The following is a 12,590-nucleotide window of genomic DNA, read 5'->3' as shown; positions in this document are numbered from 1 at the left end:
CTATACAAACTGAATAAATGAATAAATATTTACTTCTCTATCTGATAATAATCAGTTATATGGTCTTTTATATTTTTATTAGAAAAATGTATGAAACCTACAGCTCTCTTCATTTCTTTGTTATAGGTCCTTCAACATGGCACTTTTTGTGATATTTAGAATCCTTTTTAAAGAAATGTTTTATTGATTTTTTACAATAACAATCCTTAGTGCCTAGTATACAGCATGTTGTCTTAGTTCATATATTTTGAAAAAAATAGTAGTTAATTGTTGTTGTTAGTTGCGAAGTCGTGTCCGACCCATCGTGACCCCATGGACAACGTTCCTCCAGGCCTTCCTGTCCTCTACCATCTTCTGGAATCCAGTAGTTAATTAACAGTCAATAATAATTAATTTCTGTAATTGAATAATTAGTATATTAATAGTATATTTCTTTGATTTTCCCTTCTCCCAATAGTATTCTCCTTCTTCAACTTTAAATAAATATTTCTTAATATTTTCAATACATAAATGGTTAAATATAAACATTTTTTTCATGTTTGGACAAATAATAATGATGTCTATGTATAACGTTTTTCTTATCAACTTGTGTTGTATTTATAAAATCGTCTTATAGTTCACCATATATCCTATTTTCATAATTCTTATTTAAGCTTAATTTCCCCTTAATATTCAAACCAGTCTTTTCAGTCATACTTTTCTCAATATTAATCATCTAAATATCCAGATTTTCCATTTAGATACACCATCCCAATGTTTTCATATTTCATGCATTATAAAAATACTATGCTGCTTCTACCTTATGACATCTACCTATAATATCTTTTCTGATCAGTTTATATTTCACTTATATTTGTGAAAGTTAATTTGTTAAATCATTATATTTCCTATTTTCAAAGTTCTTATTTAAGCTTAATTTCCCCTCAGTATTTCAGTCATTCCTTAGTCCTAATTCTCTTCAACTTAATTTACCTTTAAATTTCATTCACATACATCATCCCAATATTTTTACATTTCATATATTATGAAAAATACTATATTACTTATATCTCTTATCCCACCTTGTAGGGCCCCTTTATATCCAAAGTTATCTGTTCTTTTAACCATATTCAAACAAGTGTTTGCTCATGTAGTACTCCATCTGATAGGGGAGTCAAATCTCTAGAATCTGTCTCTGGCCTTCTTTTGCCAAGTAGCTTTCTAAGTTGATATATTCCACTTGCCAGGAAGTTCTTATATATTTTTTAATTATTGTTGGGAATGGAGAAGATAGGATGCATAGAATATATGCTTTTTGTCTCCTGAACTCTATTGGTTCTTCTGGCAGTTCTGTAGTCCATTTTGTTAAATCTTCTTTCTTATTCTCAAGTTTATTTAGATGTTCTGATGAGTAAAGTATCTTTTCCATTTTTATTGTTATATCAAAGTCTTGTAGGTTTTTCCTGTTTGTGTTAAATTATAATTCTCTTCATTAGTAGCTTCCCTGATTAAGTCCTTTTCTTCTAGTTTATGTTCTGTTATCTGATTTGTTTGTTCATTCTTTACCATCATTTTCTGAGTGTTTTTTGATTGTGGGTTTAGATTAGAGATATGTCGTCAAAATTATTTTTGATCTCCTCATGGTTTGAAGCTATTGTCATTTGTATCTGTCGTAGCATTACATACATTTCCTCCTGGAAAGTATTTGTCTCATCTTGAAATGTTGTTTCTGGATGTTCTTGATATTCCAGGCTAGGTCCTTCAGGAATCAGTATTAAATGTTGTTTCCTGTCATTTTTTTGATAAGTATGCAATATCCATATTGTCTCCCCCTTTCAAATAGTCCTTCAACAGTGCCTTCTCTCTATAATTAGCCTTATCAAACCAGCCAAACTCAGAATCCAAACAGCCCAATTTTGTATAGTTCTTATCTTTAATATATAGTTTTTAATAATCCACTGTATTTTCAATTGTCAAAGCATCAGTAAAATCACTATTTCCTAACAGTTCTTTTATTCAGGGGTCAGTTGTCAATCAGTCAAAACTGCAATTCAGTATATTTAGCCACCTTGAGTCCTTCCTGTAAATCTCCCCTAAAAGATTAGCCCAGAGTCATTTTTTTTCTTTTTCTGTAAACAGTTCTTGAGTTTAGACAACAGAGTATTTATTTTCTTTCAGATACTTTTTAATCTTATGGCTGGCCCAGTATGTATTCTTTCTTTGTTTCCATCCAGATGTCTTCTGAGGGTTATTAAAGTTAAAGAGAACAGATTATTCTTTCTTTCTGAGCATCTTGCCAATTTCTGAGTCAATGTTGTTAATGTTCTATGTTCTCCACTAAGAGTCAGTAGTTATTTGCTTTCCAGCTTTTTCAGACAAAAATATTGTTTTTTATTATTTTTATAGTTTCATCAAACCCTTTAAAGTATAATCTTAGCAGGGTTTTTTTAATTTCTAGATTTATCCAGACTGTAGTATTTTCACTTTGATTTCAAAATATTTCTTTCCCCTTAAAGATTATTTCTCTGTTTCCGTCTATAAGGGAGTGTGGGTGTAGTCCCCTCCCTTCACTTTTGGAAGTTTTCTTACTTTGGGGATTTTTCCCAAAGACTTAGTTACAGAGTAGAGGAGAGAAGATCAATACTCTCACCAATTCCTAGCATGCTGTTCATAGTTGTTCTGGTTCATGCTCTTGGACTTCGGCTGTGAGTAGTTTGGGCTAGATGCTGGTGTGCAGCTAGCCTTTCTCCTGTCAGGTTAAAGGGTTTTCCCCAGATTGAACGGAATGACTACCATCATTCCATGATCATCAGGGCACCCCTCTTTCTTTGTCACCTCTCTGGGGCAACTTCAGACCCATTTAAGGTCCCTTGGCAAGGCAAAATCAGCCGTGGGGTGTGGAGCTCTGCAATCCTGTGGCTGTGCGCTATGGCGCAAAAACCGGAAGTCTTGTGATATTTAGAATCTTATTGATCACCTTTAGTGGGACTTACCAGATAAATATAGCAGGGTTTGAATCCTGTAGAATATGTTCTGCCTGTGTACATCCTGGAACAAGAACAACATTGCACTGAGATTAAGGCAGAATTAATAGTATAATCCTATCCCTCCTTTTTCTTTGAAATTCTAAGAAGCACCTTTGATTTAAATAAATATATAAATATAGTTTTAGAAAAACACAGTACTGAGTAACTAACAATGGCATTTTAGCCACTAGTAGTCAATCTTATTTGGATTGTTTATTTTTTATTTATTGCACTAAAACTAGAAAAGCCCACCTTGATATTTTGCAACTTCCCAAATATATATAATCTTGGATACAATTTACTGGAATGTAAGAAGTTTGTAAACTTTCTCTTATGTGTACTTTTCAAAATACAGCTATCCTTAATATGCACATTTTAAAGAATAGTTTAAGTTTCATTGAAAAAGTGCTTGAGTGGATATTACTAAACTCAATTTATGGCTACAATAAACTTATTTTCCTGAATTAAATCATTTCATTCCTGTTTCCATCTTAAAACAAGCTTTTCCCCAGGTATTGGTTTACAGCCTTATTAAATTCAGTTAGCTTAATATCTTGGAAATATATATTGATCAAAGTTGAAATAATTAACTTTTAATGGCATGCATCTTGTGGAGATTAGGGTAAGGGTTTTAAAAGGGCCAGACCTTGAACTCATAGGATGTGTGTAAGAGGACATTGTGCTAAGATTGGTATTTTGAATATTCCATTTTCTGTTTATGTGTGTGTTTGTGTGTGTGTGTGTGTGTGTGTGTTTGAAACAGTGTAGACTAGCCTGAACTAGTCTAGTCCCTATGATTTTCTTGACAATGTTTAAAAAATGGTTTGTTATTGCTTTTTTCCTGGGGCTGAGGAGAATGGCTGAATTTGTAACTCACAGTCTCCCAATTTCTAGCCTGGAGCCATTAACCACTACACAAAATTAGTCCCCTTATAGTATTTAAAACTGCAAAGTAATTTCTTTATAATTAGCCTTTTGGAAGGAATATAAGAATTTCAAGTATAATGTTAAGTATAAGATAATAGAAAAAAGAAACTAGTTTCTACAAAACTATATATGTATTTATTTACTACTAAAACCTTTGCTACTTAAACTTTTAATACTTTATAAATTTCAGTTTTAAATCTTTGGGTTTGATTTCATTTTTTAATAAACTGGTTAACATCAGACATTCAAAAAATGTATAGATATCACACACAAACCAACACACACAAGCACACATAGAGTGACAAGGGGTGCAAGGTCATTTCTAAACAAAAATATTTTATTTCTAAATTACTAAAACCTAACCCCAAAGAAAGATTATTTTACACTGAACTGTATCTCATTGCTTCAAAAATGTGTAGAGACACATTGAAAATATGATGACAATAATTGAGAGGCAACCCAATAGGACATATATGTATTTGTATATATAATTTTAGAGTTGGTTGAACATGTATACTCTTCTGATTTTCTAGAAAAAATAGAAGTCTAATCAGCAATGCATTATAATTCAATGCCTTTGACACCTTCATTCTTTTTCACAGCAAGACAGTCACCAATTAGACAGTTTAATTAAACAGTCTAATTAGCCTGAGGATTGAGAACAGATTTTACAGTTTTATTTGGTACTCTTTTTTCCCCCTGAATCACAAATTTATTTTCATTCCTCTCACATAAAAATATTTTTATCAGTAAGAAATTTAACCAAATTATAACCTAAGAGGTAATATATAGCTGTATTTAAACTTTACTTAAAAGAGGCACCCTTTACTCCATATATGTTAGATTACAAATATCCCATATTTATTTATTAGATTTTATCCTGTCTTTCTTAATTTCTAAGTAATTCAAGGCAGCAAACATACATAATATTCCTTCCTTTTTCTATTTTCTCCACAACAATCCTATGAGATGGGTTGGGCTGAGAGAAAGGGAGGAATCCAAAGTCATCCATTTTGTACTGATTGGTTGTTTATTGTACCTAGCACTGGGAATGCTCCAAATTCTTAGAAAAATCTTCTAAAAGTTGTTAGTACAAGACAAAATTTAATTTTATACAACTTTCCTTTCTGGTTTTCTCCATGATATAAGATAGGATTGCCATCTCTGCTAAGCCAATAAATTTTCATTCTTGTGGTACCACAAAGCTAATTACATCAGGAAGTGTCACTGTTATGCATTACTCACAGGCAGTATGTATGCTAATGAACAAACTTTCAAATCCGGAAAGCTATTTACAGACAAAGGTTGCGGTCACATATGCTGAATTATGGTTTGTTCAACAAGAGGTTGCTGAATAAACTATATTCATTGTGTTTATATATCATGTTAAGTTACAAATTACAGTTTGATCAATTATAGTGAATGGGTTCACACAATACAATAAACTAAATATATAGAAATCATGCTTAAAATGCTATTTGAATCTAGCCGTGTTCATGCTATTTGAATCTAGCCGTGTTCTTTTGGGTAAATCCATTTTTTAAAACAAACTTCCTTCCCACCTTCCAAAAGGAAGGAAAAAATGCTGCAGTAACTTCTATTTTTTTCTTCTACTTTGAAGTTTCTCTCCTTAACCTCAACTGAAATGAAATAATAATAATAATAATAATAATAATAATAATAATAATAATAATAATAATAATAATAATAATAATAATAATAATAAGAAGAAGAAGAAGAAGAAGAAGAAGAAGAAGAAGAGGAAGAAGAAGAAGTTGGAAGGGACCTTGGAGGTCATCTAGTCCAACCCCTGCTAAGGCAGGAAACCCTATACCATTTCAGACAAATAGCTGTCCAGTCTCTTCTTAAAAACTTCCAGTGTTGGAGCATTCACCACTTCTGGAGCCAGGTTGTTCCACTGATTAATTGTTCTAACTGTCAGGAAATTTCTCCTTAGTTCTAGGTTGCTTCTCTCTTTGACTAGTTTCCATCCATTGCTTCTTGTCCTGCTCTCAGGTGCTCTGGAGAACAGCCTGGCTCCCTCTTCTTTGTGGCAGCCCCTGAGATATTGGAACACTGCTATCATGTCACCCCTCACCCTTCTCTTCATTAAACTACACATACCCAATTCCAGCAACCGTTCCCTATATGTTTTAGCCTCCAGTCCCCCAATCATCTTTGTTGCTCTTCTCTGTACTCTTTCTAGAGTCTCGACATCTTTTTTACATCGTGGTGACCAAAACTGGATACAGTATTCCAGGTGTGGCCTTACCAAGGCATTGTAAAGTGGTATTAGTACTTCACGTGATCTTGATTCTATCCCTCTGTTAATGCAGCCTAGCACTGTGTTGGCTTTTTTGGCAGCTGCAGCACACTGCTGGCTCATATTTAAGTGATTGTCCACTAGGACTCCGAGATCCCTCTCACAGTTACTACTATCGAGCAAGGTACCACCTATACTATACCCGTGCATTTGATTTTTTCCTGCCTAAATGCAGAAACTTACTTTTTTCACAATTGAATTTCATTTTGTTAGATAGTGCCCAGTGTTCAGGTCTGTCCAGATCCTCCTGTATCTTAAGCCTATCTTCTGGAGTATTGGCTATTCTGCCAGCTTGGTGTCATCTGCAAATTTGATGAGTTCCCCATCTATCCCATCCAAATCGTTGATGAAGATGTTGAAGAGCACTGGGCCCAGAACAGAGCCCCGGGGCACCCCACTACACACTTCCTTCCATGTAGATGCAGTTCCATTGAGGACTACACGCTGAGTACGGCCTGTCAGCCAGCTACGAATCCATCTGGTGGTGATGCTATCTAACCCACATTTTTCTATCTTATCAAGTAGTAGGTTGTGATCTACTTTATCAAATGCCTTACTGAAATCCAAGTAAATTATATCTACAGCATTCCTCTAGTCCACTAGTTTTGTCACTTGGTCAAAGAATGCAATAAGGTTTGTCTGGCACGATCTGTTTTTGACAAACCCATGTTGGCTTTTAGTGATAACTTTGTTCGCATCAAGGTGTTCGCTGATTTGTTGTTTGATTATCTTTTCCAGAATCTTCCCAGGTGTTGAGGTCAGGCTGATAGGTCTGTAGTTTCCTGGATCTATTTTTTCCCCTTTTTTGAAGATGGGAACTACATCAGCTCTCTTCCAGTCCTCTGGTAGTTCCCCAGTGCTCCAGGATCTTTGAATCAATAGTTACATAATGTTATGGCCCCCAATTTAGTCTAGTCTATAAAAGGAGGGCACTATCTATTCACACACACACACACACACACACACACACACACACACACACACACACACCCTTACCAGAATTCTAATTGTAATTCTATTAGTTTATAATATTAGTAATCAGTAATATTAGCTTGGGCTAGTCATTAAGACATCGGGCTAGAAACTGGGAGACTGTGTTCTAGTTCTGCCTTAGCCATGATAGCTGGCTAGGTGACTTTGGGCAAATCATTCTCTCTCAGTTCAACCCACCTCACAGGATTGTTGTTATAGGAAAAATAGGAAGAGGATAGAGTATTGTGTATGTTCACTGCCTTGAGTTATTTGTAAAAATAATAAGAGCATGATAAAATAGTTGTTAAAAGTGGTTATGGTTTGTTTCCCTCTGAGGGCCCGGTTGTATGGATTTTTGGGGGGCAGGGGGAATCAAACCATAGAAAACAAATTATCAAATGCTTCTTTATATAAATGCATTTAACTGTTGTAACTCATTGAAACATTTAGACTTAGTAATTTTTATACACAAATAGCTTCATTTTTTAAAGTCAGATTACTTCAAGTAACTAAAATGTCTCATATGGCTTTTTTTCCTGGGAAGGTTGAATGAACCAAGGGGATGATCAACAGCTAAGATATTCAATAATATTTACAATTCCATAGTCTCGAAGCATATTGTGGCAACATCTTATTAGACTTGAGATTTCTATTTCCTAATCATATTGGTCTATGATTCTTATTGCTTATTGTGTTTATTATATTATTATCACTAATATTAATTCTCCAAATATGCTGCATGAAACTGAATTTCTCTCTTTGGGTTATCTATCATCCATGATTAGAGATACAGAGAGGACTGATAGCTTTAAATCTACCTCTTCTGCCTTTCACATCACTTAACATATTCTTTTAAGCTTGAAGCCATCCTGTTTTTTTTTATTAAAAAGTTTTACAATACATTTTATGTTTAACAAACCAAAAAAAAGAAAAAAAAACCCTCCCAACCCCTTCCCCCCACCCTCTTCCCCCTCCCCAGCCCTCCCCAACCCCTCCCTCCCTTTCCCCTCCCCCCCGCTTCCCAGAGCAAAATACAGGGTATAAAAATACAAGCAATCATAATCTAACTTACGCAAACAATCCTAAACTATTTAAACTACCGAACTTTAACTCATATAAGAAAACTCCAAACATATATATATATATATATCATATTAATAATTATACAAATACAGAATAATACTTTCCAATCTAATACCAAAACACAGGGTATAAAAATACAAGCAATCATGATCTAACTTACGCAAACAATCCTAAACTATTCAAACTATCAAACTTTAACTCATATAGGTAAATTCCAAACATACATATATATATCATGTCAAGGATTATTCAAATACTTCTGTCCTCTACCATCTTCTGGAGTCCATTTAAGCTCATGCCTACTGCTTCAGTGACTCCATCCAGCCACCTCATTCTCTGTCGTCTGCTTCTTCTATTGCCCTCAATCTTTCCCAGCATTAGGCTCTTCTCCAGTGAGTCCTTCCTCCTCATTAGGTGGCCAAAGTATTTGAGTTTTAGCTTCAGGATCTGGCCTTCTAAAGAGCAGTCAGGGTTGATCTCCTCTAGGACTGACCGGTTTGATCGCCTTGCAGTCCAAGGGACTCGCAGGAGTCTTCTTCAGCACCATAGCTCAAAGGCCTCAATTCTTTGGTGCTCGGCCTTTCTTATGGTCCAACTTTCACAGCCATACATTGCAACTGGGAAGACCATAGCCTTGACTATACGCACTTTTGTTGACAGGATGATGTCTCTGCTTTTTAGTGTGCTGTCTAGATTTGTCATGGCTTTCCTCCCAAGTTTCTAATGTCCTTGTGGCTTTCCAATTCCAAATTTGAAATCTGCCTTATAAAAGCGCTCAGGCAAAGATCTCTCCATTTCCATTACTCGATAATATACAATAAGTACATACGAATAAGAAGCACTGACTTTTCTGCTTTTCACAGAAACCAGTCAGATACTTTTAGAAAACCAAAGGGTATGAAGGCCCATCTCATTCCTATTGCTGAAGGGTAGCAATGTCTATTTGCACAGCCAATAAACTTGAAATCTGCTTTCATTAAATAACACCAAGTTATGAGAAAAAAAGTGTTTCTCTATTCAATTTTTCCACGGATCATTTTACAATTCTTTATAGTGTCATCCAGAACATTCATAAAAACAAATTTAAAAGGTTTCAGCATTTCCTTGTATATGTTTTGGAATATAAACCACAACGATGTGATATTGAATAAACTTTATAGTAAGTTCATTCAGAATATAGTGTTAGCATAGATACAGTGAAACAAGATTGGCATCTTATCAGAGTTTTCAACTCAGAATGACTTATTTTTATATTTACTACCATGGCTATTAATTACCAAATAATTAAAGTGCATTTTCTTTTCATGTCTGTTCAATAGTGAGTTCCAACAAATTCAACCAGTTTAAAAGGGTTTCAACATTGCAGTCTTATTCTATATGTACACACACACACACACACACACACACACACACACACACACACACATTGCCACTATCCTCCATGCTGAATGGCCCTTGCTCCATTTGATATCTAACAATAGCCTTGAAAAATACAGATTCGGTCTTAAAGATTGGATTGGATCTCAAAGTAGTTTTGTATTGCTGAATTACAAAGTTAACTAATTTTGTTACATTTGAGATTATTCAGTTATATATTATATATACCCAGATTGTTGGGGGCAATAAGCTGACTTTGTAATAATGCCGCTTGGGGTGTGTGTGAAAGCCCTAACAAGCAGGCATATACATAGAATGAAGGCTACTGCTAAGCTTGTAAGCCGCCCTGAGTCTTCGGAGAAGGGCGGGATATAAATGTAATAAAAATAAAAATAAATAAATAAATAAAAAAATATATTGCTACTGAGTTTAAGATGATAGTATTAAGCTTAGTTCTATTTCCACTCATAGTACAGAAAGCCAGCACATTGCAAATATGCCGTAATATAGCGTAATATAAACTGCCAAGACTGTGGATGTTGTATGCTATTCTGAACTTAGAAATGTCTACAGCCCTTTTTTGCATTTGTTTTTTCAAATCAAATTTGGGTGGGGGAATGGCAGAGACTGCAACTACTCCAATCATTGAATCATGAAATTATCTATAGTGCATGTATAAATGCAAAAATCCCAAACATGATCAAATTCTTGGCTAAATGTCTGTGGAGATTCTCAGTCATCTAGGTCATAGTTATTCCAAAGATGCTTTTTCACAAAGCAACATATTTTTTAAATTTTATTTTTGATAGCTTTTAAAATTATAACAAAAGAAAAAAATGATAATTATGATGGAAATATATACATTGTCAAAAAAAACCCACATTGTGCTTAAAAATGAAAAAAAATACAGCAAAAAACATAGTATGATATAACATCTTAACAATAAACAGTTACAATTCTATAACAGTAAAAAGGTAAAGGTAAAGGTTCCCCCGCACATGCGTGCTAGTTGTTTCCAACTCTAGGGGCCGGTGCTCATCTCCATTTCAAAGCTGAAGAGCCAGCGCTTGTCCAAGGACATCTCCGTGGTCACGTGGCTGGCATGACTAGACACCAATATAATATATATATATTGTATTATATATAATATATAATATATAACAGTATATACATACTAATGCAAATATTATTCAGGTGTGTATTTATTTCTAAAACAATTATATAACTGTCACATTTTAACCTACTGTATTTTGTATAAATGAGTTCAGTATACTTGTCCATGCAAAATCTGCATCTAAAAGCAATTCGTTCATAGGCAAAGTTCTGATTTTTACTATGGCATCTGCTTGAAAGCCTTCTTGAATGTTTAACAAAAGTTTCAATATTTTATTTTATTTTTTTTTTTTTTTATGAAAATGAAGTCGATGCATTTATATATCCTTAACATAATAAATAGATGAAAATAATGAAGGAACAAACTATTATTGGTATGTACAGCTAGGATATACTGTATGAGATTTGATTTTTGCCAGAGATAGACAAAAAAAGATTCTTATGATACTTGTTCACAATGTTTTGTTTTTACAAATAAACTTTCCCTTATTTAAAGTATCTTAAGAACTTCTTTTTTTTTTTATTGAAAAGTTTTAAAATACAATTTTCCTTTAAAAAACCCCCCTTCCCCCTCCCTCCTCCCCCCCTACCTCCCCTCCTCCCCCCTCCCTCCTCCCCCCCTACCTCCCCCCCTCCCCCCCCCTACTTCCCAGAGCTGAATACAAGGTATATATATATATAAAAAAAGCAAACCTAAGCAACCATATACTAACAACTATAAATTCTAAAATCCATCACTCTCTAGCTTATATAGGATAAAACAAACCTTAACAATATTAAATATATATATATATAAAAAACTAGAATAAGAAAAGGACACTCTCTAGCTTATATAGAATGGAACAAACCTTAATAGTATTAAACATATATTAAAGACAAAAAAAAGGAAAAAGGAAAAAAAAACCCTTCTCAACCCTATACTTATCCTAAATAAACTCCATCCATTTTATCCATTCCATGATATAACATTCTTACAAATAATTTTCCAAATTAACCAAGGATCCCAAATCAAAAAACTTTAAAGTCAACTCTTCTGTAATCGACCGTTCCTCTTCCAGTACCACATCTATAATTATTCCAAACACAACAAAAAAGAAAAAAGAAAAAAAAAAGATTGCAAACAAAACTTGAACTTTAATCCAAAAAAGCTCAGCCTTTCCACAAAACCACCAAATATAAAAATATATTGCGTCTACACCCAAATCTTTTCCCCCCTCCCCTACTTGACTATATCGTAAAAGTTCCAAAGACTTCTGCGATTCCTGCTACTTTCTCTTCTTAGATCGTTTTGCAGCAGCACGCGTCACCCTCTGTTTTATAGATTCATCCGACGAGGTTATATCTTGATCTCCTCCAACACCGTTGTCTTCTATCTGACCATCTTCGGCCTCTTGATGCACTCCTTCTCCAGATCCCTTTCCAGCTTCCAAAAGTGTTAATGGCGTTGCATTTAAAACATTATTGTAGAAATCACGCGCTTGCATCACAGTAACCAAACGGTACTTTTTACCTTCGTGCGTCACCATCAACCCCACTGGGATCTCCCATCTGAACCTTATATCTCGCTGCTTGAGCTCTTGCACAAGAAATGTAAAATCCTTCCTTCTCCTTAGAATCTTTGGAGGAATTTCTTTTAAGACCAAAACTTCTTGATTAGCAATCATAACTTTAGTATCATAAGCAGCTTGTATAACTTCATCTCTAGTTTCCCTTTTTGCAAAATATACCACCACATCTCTAGGCAACTTCCTCTGTCTGGCAATCCATGAATTCACACGAAACACTTTGTC

Source organism: Vipera berus (genome assembly GCF_964194415.1).
Source record: "Vipera berus genome assembly, chromosome: 7".
Classification (NCBI taxonomy): Eukaryota; Metazoa; Chordata; class Lepidosauria; order Squamata; family Viperidae; genus Vipera; species Vipera berus.
Note: the sequence above shows the minus strand (reverse complement) of the source record.